Source organism: Octopus bimaculoides, chromosome 20, assembly GCF_046866305.1.
Source record: "Octopus bimaculoides isolate indiv1 chromosome 20, ASM4686630v1, whole genome shotgun sequence".
Lineage (NCBI taxonomy): Eukaryota > Metazoa > Mollusca > Cephalopoda > Octopoda > Octopodidae > Octopus > Octopus bimaculoides.
Window position 1 is genome coordinate 14,668,209 of NC_142947.1, and position 16,387 is coordinate 14,684,595.

Below are 16,387 nucleotides of genomic sequence, written 5' to 3' on the forward strand. Positions count from 1 at the left end.
TGAGTAGGTAGGATGTAATGAAATGCCTTGGTTCTTTAGTATTCTTTGTTGCTTATATTGGCGTGGTGCGGATTGCATGTACATCAATTATACGATTCCGAGAGAAAAAAAAAGAAGGTAATTATCTATGCACCGAATCTTTTTATACTACGATAAATTTTCCCTTTTACACCGGTTACATTTTCCACAGTCAAGTATTTATCAACAACACCGGTTCTCAAAATTTTATCAAAATTTCATTTTCCTTTAATTTTCTGTTATTTTACACACTTAAAGTGCTTATAGCGAGAAAAAAAAATCACAGACTTTTTTGGTAATTTTTTTTTCTTGGTGAAAATCGTACGGGTGTTAATATAAAAATTTACCGAGGAAAGACTTTGTTTCCTCATAACTTCCAGAAAATTCATATTAATGAAATTTTCTTCAAATATGCTTCTGATAGTGTAAATTCTGATTATATTAGAATTTGTTGTGAAATTTATTCAGGAAGTTGGGAGAGAAGTTTTGGAAAATTCACACATGTCGGCTTTGTTTGCTCATAACTTTCAGAAAAGTGTATTTGTAAAAAAATTCATATAAAAATATCCATTTTCCTGGAAGTGGAAAGAAAGTCGGGGTGGAGACACTTGTGTAAGTATGCCGGAGAATGATCCCAAACTCCTAAAACAACATCAACTACAATAATAATAGGAGAGTATTGTAGTTCGCTTGAAGCATTATGTATTGTTTGTAAAGAATAAAAAGTTTTGAATGGTACAACAATGCATTATAATACAAAAAACGGACTATATACCTGTTGTAATTTAGTTATCCATAGTCCGATTATATTTCGGAATACAATTCCTTCAGATATTCTTAGATGGAGTCTCTGCAACAGTTTATAGCAGAGACTCCATCTAAGAATATCTATAGAAGGAATTGTATTCCGAAATATCATCGGACTATGGATAACTAAATTACAACAGGTATATAGTCCGTTTTTTGTATTATAATGCATTGTTGTACCATTCAAAACTTTTTATTCTTTAATAATAATATATTCGTAATCTACACCCTTGAAAACGTATCTACAAAATTTCATATAAAATATACCCCCTTTTTCTCCTGCCTAATCCAGAAAATATTTAGGAAATGAAATCGGTGGTAGGGGCACCTAACTAGCTGTAGTTATTTAAACAAAAAGTGACCAGTGACATGCATTTGAATAACAGACAAATACAGGTATATTAAATACCATACAACATACATGCTTCATTTATTAAAATTACCTCCGCTTCTATTGGTTTTATCATAATTACTAAATGGCAATTAAGAACAGCTCCACTCGAGAAGTTAACACCAAGAATTAAGTAATCTCCAAAATTGAAATGCCATTAAGGAAAAGGACAGGTTTATAGTTTTGAGATAAGAGAGCAATCATGGACACATTTTCCTAACTCAACAATCATTGATAGCATGACAATCATCTTAATTCATTTCTAGTAACCAAAGGATGCTGTCTTTGTTATATGATATACAGGAGCTGACATGTTGAAAACATTGAGTATCCTGGATTTTACTGTCTAAAATAAATTATTCAAGATATATACTACACGGTCCAATTCATTTTGATTTTTGTGTATGTGCTAAGAAATTTCAACACAACTACAGCTCCCCATCTGTGACCTGACCAACCTGTCCATTGATCCCTAACCCCTATGTTAATCCTAACTCCTTTGCCAAATAATATCATAAAATGCATTATATTTTAGTTGCGTTTTATTACTACATTTGCTAAAACTTAAATGATTGAGACTATTTGTTTTTAAAATGTTCAGTTTTGTGGGAAGTTTGAGTGTTTATTTACTAAGTAGAATGATTATGTACAGAACTTCATTTGGCTCAGGCATATTTACTTTAAAAACGCTAGAGTATTGTTTGAGGGAATTTGGCTGCTATTTCATGTAGACTGTGGCAAGGATTATGACAACACTCACCAAGTTAAACAAGGAGACTGTCTAGAAGAGTTGCAGGAGATTCTGAAGTTGTCTGGAGGCCATGGTTGAAGCCAATGGCGATTTTATTGAATAAATTTACTGTTTAATATTTTAAGATATTTTTACATAATTTTGGTAAATATATCTGTTAAAATGAGATGTCAGTGTTATTTTCATTTTTGCATAATTTAGACAGCAACTTATTCCCCGCACCCTGTATATATATGTATGTGTGTGAGTGTTTATTTATTTATGTGTTTCAGCCAAGTGGCTGCGGTCATGCTGGTGCACATTTACACACACACATATATATATATATTAGGAATTGTGTTTACAAATGGCTGTATGACAGCTACTATTATAGTTAGAGCTTTACACAGATTATTATAATCCAGTCTGCTTCCTGTTTCCTTGTAATTGTTAACTTCTATACTGGGTAGTATTACCAGTTTCAAGCTATAGAGCGAATGTAGGAGAAATAAGAATGAACACAAGTTTATAGTGTAGTTCCTACATACATTTCCCCATTATGTTGTTTGGAGCTCTGTAATAGGCATTCCATGTGCATTTAATAGCTTAAAGCAATAAAGTGTTCCCTCATGGTCTGCTGTAGGTGAACATCTAAATGCACTTGGAACACCTTTATCAGGGCTCCATACAACCACAATGGCAAAATGCATGCAGGAGCTAGAGAACAAAGTTTGTGTTTATCCTCATTTCTCATGAGAGAGAGATGCTACAACTGAGAGTAAAAAGATGTATCTGGATAGAAAATGTATTTGTGAAATACAAATTTTTATCAGAGATAACTGTCAAATGTTTATGCGACATAGCATTTGAAGGTTATCCCTGACAAAGTGCCATGTATTCATGAATTTATTTCTGTTAGTTATCTATGTTATATTATTGGATTAAATAACAAAATGTTTAACTTATTTATTTTAATTCTTTGTTTTATTTATATGATTAATTGATTGGGTATACAGATCAAACTGAATATATACATGTGTCTATGTATGTATGTATATATATATATATATATATATATATATATATATATATGTACATATAGATATATATATATATATATATATATATATATGTACATATAGATATATATATATATATATGTATATATGCATGTATGTGTATGTATGTATATATCTATATAAACAATATATGAGTGTATGCATATATATGTACATACGTTCATCTACATGTACATATAGATACATAACTGGGTACATGACGTGGCAAAAGAACAAGGACAAAATGGTAAACAAGGTGCAACAAACAAGCAGGCCACATAGAAACATCCCCTTCATCAGCTGCCACCATTAAAACTCCGGCGTTTCGAAGAATTAAGGCAGTATGCATCGTTAAAATGGTTCTTCCCACGAACACAAATTAAATTGTTTTCGTGGAGGGTAGTGGCGGACGGAAAACAAGACAGGAAAACGAAGTGTGTGTGACTATGAATATCTCTACATATATGTGTGTGTGTGTGTGTGGTGAGTGTGTTATTTCAGTTTATCATTTCTAATGATTTCATTTTGTAGGTTCATACTAAAACAAATTTGCCTCAATGTTTATGAGAAAGAAGAAATTCTAAATGGCTGATTAAAGAATTTCTCATAAGATTCAAAGCATTTTTTTCATTTTCTACAGAACTGATGAGGAGTGTATCTTTCATCTTTTACTTGTTTCAATGAATTAACTACAGCCATGCTGGGGCAGCACCTTGAAGTGTTTTAGTCAAACAAATTGATCCCAGTACTTATTTTTTTTAAAGCCTGGTACTTATTTCATCAGTACCTTTTGTCAAACTACTAAGTTACAGGGATGTAAACAAACTGACATCAATTGTCAAGTGGTGGTGGAGGCCAAACAAAAATACAAAGATTAGCATGTATACAATGAGTTTTTTTCAATTTCCATCTACCAAATCCACTCAAAAGGCTTTAGTTGCCTCAGGGCTATGATAGAAGACACTTTCCCAAAGTGTCATGCAGTGGGACTGAACCCAGAACCATGTGGCCGGGAAGCAAATTTTTTTTTACCACACACTCATGCCTGCAATATTTATCAAATTGTATCTCCTAAGGTTGAGAAAAGTGAAAATTCCAAAGAAATCCAGTAAAATCTAAAGAAGGCATCTATGGAGATACACATACAAAGATAGATAGCTAGATAGATACATACATACATACATACAATAGGTTTCTTTCAGTTTCCATCTACCGAATCCACTCACAAGGCTTTGGTTGGCTTGAATTGGGAACAAAAATTGATGGTTACAAAAGGAATGAAATTCAAAGATATTGAAAAACTACAACTACCATTAATAATAATGATTTTTTAAACTTTGGTACAAGGCCAAAAATTTCAATGTAATGGAAATAATTGATTGCATCCACCCCTGTATTTGACTGGTATTTATTTTATTGACCTCTGAACGATAAAATGCAAAGATAACCATAGCAGGATTTGAACTCAGAATATAAAATAATGCAATGAAATACTGCAAGGCATTTCATCCAATGTTCTACCAATTTTGCCGATCCACAATCAAAGAGAAAGAAGAGAGAGAGAGTCCTCAAAATTTTACAGTTGCCATAGCTACAACAGTGTGTAAAAGATACTGGTTCAAATTTATTCCTAAGTTCTTTAGTTTCAAAAATAATCATTATTACAATACAGTTGGGAATTTACCCATTAAGTATTGATTTTTCCTGCAAAATTTCCAATAAATTCCTGTAATACCAAATAGAAGTCTAAATGTCATGTAATACAATGAATCACTGTGCTATTAATTAATTTTTTTTAAACCCCTCAAAGGACAGTATGAGAGAAGCCTTAAAAACTTTCAAGAATTCATCTCTACTCCTATCACACTTATTTATTTGCAATCTTTGTTTTCTTTCTAGAAATCTTGCTCCAGACCTGACAAAAAATTCAAAAGTTGACAGTTCCTACTCCTACCATTACCACACATATATATGTATATTTATATATATATATGTATATATATATATTTATGTGTATATATATACATGTATATATATATATATTTATGTGTATATATATACATGTATATATATATATATATATATATATATATATATATATATATATATATGTACATGTATATATATATATATATATATACATGTACATATATATATATATATGTATGTATATATATGTATGTATATATACACGTGTATATATATACACACACATACCATTTCGAGCGTGGCCGTTGTCAGTACCGCCTGACTGGCCTTCGTGTGGGTGACACGTAAAAGCACCCACTACACTCTCTGAGTGGTTGGTGTTAGGAAGGGCATCCAGCTGTAGAAACTACCAAATTAGATTGGAGCCTGGTGTTGCCATCCGGTTTCACCAGTCCTCAGTCAAATCGTCCAACCCATGCTAGCATGGAAAGCGGACGTTAAATGATGATGATGATACACACACACATACATAAATATACAAGGCGGGATATTATATTTTGCCACCAAGATAAAAGAAATCCCTGACAAGACTGAAGAATACCTCTGTTCTATATTACTGTTTGACCAACTCTGCCTTTATATTACAAAAATTGACATTGTGTGCTGAATATAGAGAAATCGATCTTCTATAGAAACTTTTAAGCAAGTTTCCAATTTTCAATTATCATATGAAAGAGAGAAATACCGTATACAATACAATGTTAAGCCAAAGGAAGCAAATATTTGTAAATCTATTTCATCCTATATTGATTTCCGATAGATACACATTTTGTAGGGAAGAATCAGTTGATTACCTCAACACTGAGTAGAATTTATTTTATAGAGAGCCTGGATGGATAAAAGGTGAAATTGAATTTGGTGGGATTGATCCTACAATGATAGGCAATGGGTCCACAATAGTGTTTCATTTCATCATACAAAGTACAAAGGCATCACAGGGAAACGTTTTGCATTCGTAAACTTCAATAATTTTATACAATTTATACAATGCTTGACCAACAGGAGAGAGAAAGATAAAGAGAGAGAGACTGGCAAATCATTGTAGTCATGCAGCTATGTCAGTACTACAATGACTCAAAAATATGAGAAAATATATGTTATTCTCTAAATGTATAGTAGAAATCCCTATAGATGGCACAGGTATGTATGTGTGGTAAGAAACTTGTTTCTCAACCACATGGCTCTGGGTTCAGTCCCACTGCATGGTACTTTGAGTGTCTTCTACTACAGCCTCAGGCTGACCAAAACCTTCTGAGTGGATTTTGGTGGACAGAAACTGAAAGAAAACCATTGTGTATATGTGTGTGAGTATATATATATATATATAAATTTAATATGGGGTCTACCTTTAGCATATTAAGAATCCACCTAGTGGTCATTCCTCTTATACATATATATATATATATATATATATATATGCAATATAGAACAAAAAATGGACTGTATACCTGTTGTAACTTGGTAAACTGTAGTCCAATGATATTTCGGAATTAGAGTTCCTTCTTCAGATCTTAGCAGAGATTCCAGCAAATTAAGATCTGAAGAAGGAATTCTAATTCCGAAATATCATTGGACTACAGTTTACCAAGTTACAACAGGTATACAGTCCATTTTTTGTTCTATATTGCATTGTTATACCTTCCTAAACTTTTTATTCTTTACAAACAATACACAATGCTTCAAGCGAACTACAATACTCTCCTATATATATATATATATATGTATGTATGTATGTACAGTTGTATATACTCATCTGTATGTACCTTTGTGTCTGCGTTTGTCCCACCATCACTGCTTGACAACTGATGTTGGTGTGTTTACATTCCCAGAACCAAAACGTCCAATAGAATAAGTACCAGGCTTTTAGAAAAACAATAAGTCCTAGGGTCGATCTATTCAACTAAAACCCTTCAAGGCTACAATCTAAAACCCCAGCATAGCCACAATCAAATCACTGAAACAAGTAAAAGATATAAAGACATATGTGTCACCCCTCCCAAAAAAAAAAAAATGTATACACACTTTAACAACTGATAACTCACACATTACAGGGGGAACATCATGTTAATTTACCAGAAGTTATAGTGTAGTGCAGTTTATCATCATCAACAGGATTAATTGGACCATTCTCTTATGGTACCATAACTTGCTCCATTTATTTGAACTTGCTCTCATGAGAAGTATAAAAGAGGACTTGAAGATGTAGACATTTTATTTGCATGAACATGGGGCACCAACAACACTACCATAGTAATGTAAGGGCTTACCTTTATAAGATTTTACCAAAAAGATTGCATGAAGAGGTCCAGTAGAACACCCTCCATGTTTGCTACTAGAATTTGTTTTATGGAGATACTGCAAAGCTAAAGTTTACATTACAAAACTAGTAACAATTGACAAATTAAGTCCAGCTATTCAACAAAATTGCTGACAAATACTTCTTTCTTTATATTTGTGATCCCATCGCTTTGCATTATCAGCAGTGCTTAAACCAGAATGATCATCAGTTTGAAAAACAGGAAATCATAACAAAATTATATTCTCTCTGTAGATTCTATTAACCCTTTCGTTACAAACCTGGCTGAAACCGGCTCTGGCTCTGTAGTACAAATGTCTTGTTTTCATAAGTTTTGAATTAAAATCTTCCACCAAACCTTAGTCACAATTTATGTTCCTAACACTAGCTGAATGATAACTATGTTATTTTACTAAATTCTTTGTTATATTTAAAATTAAATGAAAGAAACACAGAGCATCTTGAAATAAATACAGTAATGAAAGGGTTAAACCTTGGAAGTAAAATGTATTTTAATAAACACCGATTTTGTAATCATTCAACGTATACTTTTTTCTGGGACATCATATATATATATATATACATATGCTTAAAAGTTCCTGGCTTTAAGTTTATCACAAAAGACCTGGTTGGAGGCCCAACCATCCAATTTTTTTTTCGGGGATTAGAAAAACTGAAGGACCACTGCAATAAGTGCGTGAATCTGAGAGGGAAAGATGTTGAATAAAATCATAATTAACTGATCCTCCTGTATTTTCTTTTATGTAAAGCCAGGAACTTTTCGGCAACCCCGCTCATATATATAACACCACTCGACCCAACCCAACCCATGTGAATATGGATACAACAGTGATAAAACATGTTGCATTCATGTGTTTCATGGATATTCTTTAGGTTTCAATCCATTATTACACTTTTTCTTTTATTATACAGGAAAGAATAAGAAGAGAGAGAGAGAGAGAAGAGAGGAAGAATTATGTTGTATTCAGGAATCAGGAGTTATACATGATTACAACAAAAGAACACACACACATACACAAAAAGTATATAGTAAATTGTCTCTAGCTTCTCTTCCTTTCTTTTGCTATATTTTTCCTTGACTTTCCATTACATATATATATATATATATATACATACACACACACATATGTAACAGAAGGAAGAAATGTGTTGGATTCAAAGTAGCTATTTCATCATACAATGACAAACCGTAGAAACATAGGAGTAGATAGATGCATGTATGCTGTGTTTGTTAATGTTTTCGAGTTCATCCAATGTGTTAAGTCCACTAAGTGTTAAAAAAAGCTGGGTTATGTCTTAATGTGTCCAGGTTATCATAACAACAAAGATAAGACTATAAGACATGTACTGTATTGTATTCATGGTTTTTTGTCATTTTGCTTTGCTTTTTTTTTGTTTTGTTTTTTTTTTCACTTTCTTTTCATTTTTTTTCTTTTTTGCATAAAACAAAAAAATTTTCGAGCCCAGAAGTAAAAGGAGTTTAATTATTTTTGTATATCTTCTTTCTTCATACACAACACACCAGAGGTTTTTTAAAAATCATCAAGAGAAGGTAGTGTCATAGTAAACGGTATTGTTATCTTCTATTTCATTACATAATGATTAGGCCACAGATTTTTTTTTTTAAAAGGGGAGATAATGTACTAGTCATTCCCTCCTCCTAGTTCAATGTTATTATACAATCGGAGACTAGAGATATCATTTGCAGTTGCAAAAATACTTCCATGAAAGAAGAAAAAATTTTGGTTATTACATATGGTGCTTACAAATATTCTTTTTTTTTCTTCTCTTTACACTGTACAAATATTTTTGAACAATATAGTTGCAGTCTAAACATCTTTTCTTTTTTTTTTTAATCTTTCTTTTTTTCTTTTTATTACTTTTTTTTTTTAATGTACAATATTTGCAGATAGATAAGACACATTTTTTTTACTCTTTGGGGAAAAAAAAAAAAAAAAAAATGTACCCCCGAAACAGTTTAAATATATTTATAAAGCTGGGTAATTTACCCAGAATAATTATAGTTGAAAATTACATTTGCTTTTTCCCCTACAAAAAAAATTACACTTGGAATTAAAAAAAAAAAAAAATGGTGAAATGTATTATAATCCGGTGCAACTTATATATGCTGGCAAATATGGTATATTTTAAGGCTTTCAAAATTAAAAAAAAAATTAATAAATAAAATAAAAATAGTCTCAGAACAATATTTGAAATTTTCTTTAGGTTAGGTTGTTTTGAGAGACACAAAACTTTGTACAAATTCCTTTTTTAAACCTTCGATGGAATTGAGGTTTTCATTACAATAAACAAAAAGACAAAATCCTAACCCTAACAAAGTTGATATTTTTAAGGGGAATTCTTGAGAGACTATAAGGCCACAACTTGTGTATATTTTTAATTCTGTTATTTATCAAGTAAGTGTTAATGAATGTGCAAATATTTGCTCTTACAATCATTCACAAGCACACACATACAAACACAGAAGGTATAACAAATACATACAGACAGACATATATGTATGTGCATGTGTAATATATACATATATATATATACACATACACATACATTCACATATATACACATAACTACACACACATATATGTACATATATATATATGTGTATATATATATATGCATGAGTAAATATATGTACATTTATGTGTATGTATATATATGTGTGTATGTGCATATATATATATATATATATATACATACATATCTATATATATATGAGTGAGCTACATAAACACATACACACGCTTATACATTTGTAACAGCTTAGATTTGACTAATACAAAACACCAAACATATAGAATATAGAAACTAAAATAATTAGCAACAATAATGTTGAAGGCTGATATTTGAATGTATTGTAGCTATAATCATTTTTTCCATCATAGATTATTATTCAGACTTTCTTGTTACTTTCTTAGTTCATTTGGATATTCCTCCTCATTTTATGAACTGTTGTATATGAAATAATGTCAGCAAATCAAAAAAATAAAAGAGTGACAAAAGGATATATTTTATCCATTACACATGTATGTTTCTGTGTGTGTGTATATATATATATATATATATATACATATATTCTACAGATTAGTAGTAATAAGCAAGATTAATGAAGCGCCATCACCTCAGTATCCAAGAATAAGCACTCACTGGAATTTGAAAACAGTAAGAATTTCCAACAATATGTATATATGCTGAAATATATATATATATATATATATATATATATATATATATATATATATAATTACATAATGTAATATTTATATAAATATATATATACATACATACATACATGTACATACATATACATACTGCAATATATATACAAACATAAATAGTGTAATATATACATTTATATACAAATACATATATATATATATATGTATGTATACATATATGTACACATATACATATATATATACAAATACATATATACAACTTTATATCATCATCATCACCATTTAATGTCCGCTTTCCATGCTAGCATGGGTTGGACGATTTGACTGAGGACTGGTGATCCAGATGGCTACATGAGGCTCCAATCTGATTTGGCAGAGTTTCTACAGCTGAATGCCCTTCCTAATGCCAACCACTCTGAGAGTATAGTGGGTGCTTTTATGTGCCACCGGCACAAAGGCCAGTCGGGCAGTACTGGCAATGGCCACACTCAAAATGGTGTAATTTACGTGCCACCTGCATAGGAGCCAATCCAGCGGCACTGGCAACGATCTCACTCGAATGACTTTTATATATATATATATATATATACACATACATATATATATATATACATATATATATATATATATTACACATCTAGACATTTATATGTAAATACACATATAGACATCATTTATATATATATATATATATATATACTGATATATATATATCTAAATATACATATGTATATGTATATATATTGATTTATATATATATATATATATATATATATATATATACATATATACATCTATATATATATGTGTGTGTGTGCTTGTACATGTGTGTATATATATATATAAATACATATATATATATATATATATATATGTAAAATATATATCAATATTTATATAAATATGTATAAAAATATATGTATATACACAGGCATACACACACACACATATATATAATCCCTCACTATTTGTCCATATATACATTAATACTTTTGTATATATATACTCCAATACTTCCTCCATGTTTTCATCATACTAAAATGATTGTGTATATTACATGTGTGTATGTATATATATATATATATGTATATATATATATATATATATATATATATATATATATATATATATATATATATATGTGTGTGTGTGTGTGTGTGTGTGTGCACATATACATTCGCAGTTCAATTTCTCTGTTGTCTTTATCTAAAAATGTGTGAATATTTATGTTTTTTGTTGCTTTCTGCAAGAAACAGTGATGAAGGGAGAGGGTGAATCATCAGCTTGAAGCAAATGAATAAACTGCATTACGCACATATATATGTGTTTATGTGTGTGTGTGTGTGTCTGTTCATTTATGATTAAATTTCTAAAATGGAAGAAGAAAAGATAAGTGAGTTTGAAACAAGTGAGATATTATGCTATAAATATATTATCTTGATAAATTTTACAATATTGATCTTCTAAAGGATAAACTAAGTTGGCAGAAACTATATAGATCACAAGACAAAAACGTCTTACATCTATTTAGTTTTGATTTTTCTATATGACCTGAATTTAAATTTCTTCAGGCCAACACACTACATGCTTTTCATTACATTTCCAGGAACACAGAAGCAATTCAATTGATTGCAATCCATCTCTGTATAAAGCTTATATATCACCTAGTTAGAAAGAAATTCTCATCTTTTGAATAGACATACAGTTCTGCTCTAAGTAAGCTAAGTTAACTGACTTGACACTGAATATAATAGCTGTACAAAGAGAGGTATGTGGAGTGCAGGAATGCGTCCATTCTTTAACCCTTTAGCATTCAAATTACTTTGACGAATGTAATGCTTATTTATTCATATTGTTTTGGATTTATCATGCATTATCTCATACTCTCAACATTTCAATGACATGATTATTTTATTCTTAGATTGACATTGTAGGGCAGGTGGGAAAGGCTGGATCTGGTTAGTTTGAACATAAAGCACATAAAATATTTTGGCCAGATATAGCCGGTTTAAATGCTAAAGTGTTTATCAAATCCCTCAACAATCACACCAATAAACATTTCATGTAACAAACAGCACAATAACTTAAGGCAAGAGTTACTCTTTATTGTCCTATTATTCACTGGCTTTCCCTGTTAATTCCTAAATCGCAATCCTTACACCCTAATTTGAAGGGGGGAAGCAGGTAGCAGTCCGGCAATGTTTTTATAGGGGCAGCACTTTTGGATCTGCTGTATAAGCCTCTGTAGGCTGTTTTGAAATAAGTGTTTTTAGTTTTGGGACACTAATCACAGCTTTCAATTTAGAGTAACTATGGCATTTGTTTGTGACATACTGTGAATAACTGTACAGGGCCTGGAAAACTCAAGGGCTGCCCCGGCCTGCATACACTCTAGCTATGTCACCGCTGTAATAGCAAGTGAGTTTATAATACTGGTCTCACTTCAAACTTAACCTTTTTTTTTTTTGTAAACAGTACCAAACTGGAGAATTACAGTTGCAGTGAGATTAAGGGTATTCGAAAGTTTTAACAGTACCTCTTAGGCAAGGCACATTACTTATAGTACTGGGTTTCCTATCTGACATTTACATTCTACATCTACTCCACAGCTGAGGTGATTGACCGAAGAGTATCCAACATTCTGTTTTTTTAAGAACAAGTAAATGTTGGAACTTGCAAAAGAAAGATAAATAAAATAAACCAAAAAATCAAACAAACAAATAATAAGAAAATTAAAAGCTTAAATAGAATGTGATTTGATCAAGCTTCAAATGAGAAGTACATCAAACATTTAAAGAATCATACAAATTGTATTCCGTTCTGTAAATTATTTGTAACAAAGAAAGTAGCTGTGTGGTTGAGAAATTCACTTTGTAACCACTTGGTTTTGGGTTCAACCCTGCTGGACAACACCTTAAGCAAATATCTGCAACTATAAACCCAGGCCGGCCAATGCCATGTGAGTGAGTTTTGTAGATGGGAACTGTGTGGAAGCCCAAATATATATGTGTGTGTCTTTGTATTTGTCTTTCACTGCTTGATAAATGGGGTTGGTTTGATTACATCCTTTTCGTTAAGTGGCAAAAGGATACTGATAGGTAAAAGAACTTAAAGTAAGTACTGGGGTCAATTTTATCAACTAAATCTTTCAAAGTGGTGCCCCAACCAGGCTGTAGTCTAATTGAATAAAAAACTTATTGGCCCATGACCTCTTAAAACTAGGGGTGTAAGAAATGCCTCACTACTCAAAGTAGCAAGGCATTTCCTCCCCCATATTTTATGGATGGGAAACCTAAGGTAATCCCATAAACTGGTCTTCCCCATTTTTAATATAGGATTGGCTGTGTGGTAAGTAGCTTGTTTACCAACCACATGGTTCTGGGTTCAGTCCCACTGTGTGGAACCTTAGGCAAGTGTCTTCTACTGTAGCCTTCGGCCGACCAAAGCCTTGTGAGTGGATTTAGTAGACGGAAACTGAAAGAAGCCTGTCGTATATATATATATATATACATACATACATATATGTTTGTGTGTTTGTCCCCAAAATACCATGCAGTGGGATTGAACTTGGGACCTTGAGGTTATGAAACGAACTTTTTAATCATTCAGCAATACCACATCTACATTTCAACATATTAACTAACAGCATAACCCCTTAGCATTCAGATTACTTCGTTAAATATGCTTATTTATTCACATTGTTTTGAATTAATTGTGCATTACTTCATAGCTTCTAAATTTCAATGACATGATTGTTTATTTCTAGAATGATATTGTAGGGTGGGTGTGAGAGGCTTGATCTGGTCAGTTTGAACATAACAAAAAAAAAAAACAAGTAGAATATTTGAGTTGGATATGGCTGGTGTAAATGCTAAAGAGTTAAGACATAGAAAAAAACAAAGCTGATGGAGGAGCTTATGTACCATTTGTACGAGATATTCAATACAGTAATAAAATTCTACATTTACAAATTCTCTCTAGTTTTTAAAATGGAAACCAAATTATATATATCCAAAACTTTAGGATAGAGCGTTCCCAGTGTAAAAGCTTGTTGGGAGAGCCATACTTTAATTGATTGTACAAACGTCAACTTAAACTGAAACAGATATTTTACAGAGTGTAGCAATATTTATTTTGGGAGGTGAACACATGAGCTGCTTCTTAAACATTCAATTGGCTTATGTCTGCGATGCCGAAGGTCTACATAGGACATAGCCAACAGAAGCAACAATTAATAAATAACAACTGGGCTTCTTATATAACATAACAAGATGTTGTTGATGGACATATTAAGAAGTAAAATAAACCATTGTGAAAGTGTGTGGCCTAGAGCTTAGGGTGTTGTACTAACAATCACAAGGTTCTGGTTTTGATTCCTGGACCAGCCAGTATGTTGTGTTCTTGAGCAAAACACTTCATTTCACATTGCTCCAGTCCCAGCAATGGCTGGGAAGTTAATCTTGTGATGGACTGGCATCCCATCCAGAGGGGAGTTATAATCTCAGTCATTTGTACACCATGGAAACCAGATTAACCTCCACCTTATGTATCCTTGGACACATGATAGATCCCTAAAATAAACCAACAAAACATTGGGATCAAGGATCTAATATAGGGAGACCTATACCTGATCTCTTCACCTGCCAGAAACAGCATCTAAGTTTCCCTCAAATCACACTACCTTGTTAAATAAAGGAAGGGTATTTTAGATAATGTACTCTTGCATTTGCTCATGGGTAGGTCCACTTAGACCTGGGACTAAACAGTAACAATACGAAAGTCAACCTACTTCAGCTACAACACTAAGATACTCAACTCTTAATGGTCTATTCACTTCAGTTATCTCTAAATAGTTATTGTTGATAGATGCAGTTCAGTGATGTAGACAGAGAGGAGAAGGGGATTTTGAATGGAATTGGCAATAAGATGATTGTAATTAGTCTTTTGTTCTTATATTTGGTTCTGATGAGTGATATGCAAGTCAGAGGTGCTTCCAACTCGCAAGGTTTTTCCTGCAATGTCTCACTTGAGCGTCTCAGTAAACTTGCGATAGTGAACTTCAAATTAACGAATAGTCTTAGGGCAAGCAAAGAAAACCCATCCATCCCGATGTATTCTTCACTTCAATCTCAACATGACAATGATGCCTTCAGTGAAGCCTCATCAAGTCCATAAACCATGGAATACAGCTTTTATACTCCTAGCCTATGTAGTTTCACTTTCACAGTTTACCAATCACTGCCACTGATCTCAGCAATATATTTGAGACATCACAGAAAACATGGTCACTCAACCTGCTAAACATAGCAAACAAACTTTCCCTCAGATAACAACCTGCCATCTCCATCCATCCATCTCTGCTCATGGTTCCTGAAAGAGTCATGGACTCAAGCACCTCTTCCCAAGGGTCATACCAGAAGCAACCAACATTAGACTTTCTGGCTGGATTCCCAACTGTGACCAACTGAGGCTATGGATATCATCCAATCATTTCATTCTTGGTCTACCCCTAGGTTTTCTGCTGGTCAGTTCAGCTTAAGGAATGTCTTTTGATTCTTTCCTATGACATTCTAAAACACATGTCCATAGTACTAGATCTGGAGGGACTCCCTGATCTCCGAGCTATATATCCTGTGGAGTAATGTTTCACCAGAGGTCCTTTGGAGGAACTCTATTTTGGCCACTTGTATTTGCAATCATACTCTTTTGGTGATTACCCAACATTCATATCTGAGGTCTCAAAGAAGAAAAAAAAAAAAGAAGTCATTTTAGATAGTCTTAAAGAGATGAAATAATAACAGCAGGAATTTCATTGGCCATAAGTCTGTTTGATCAAGGCTCATTCTGCTATGGCACTAGTGACACAAGAATATAATCTAA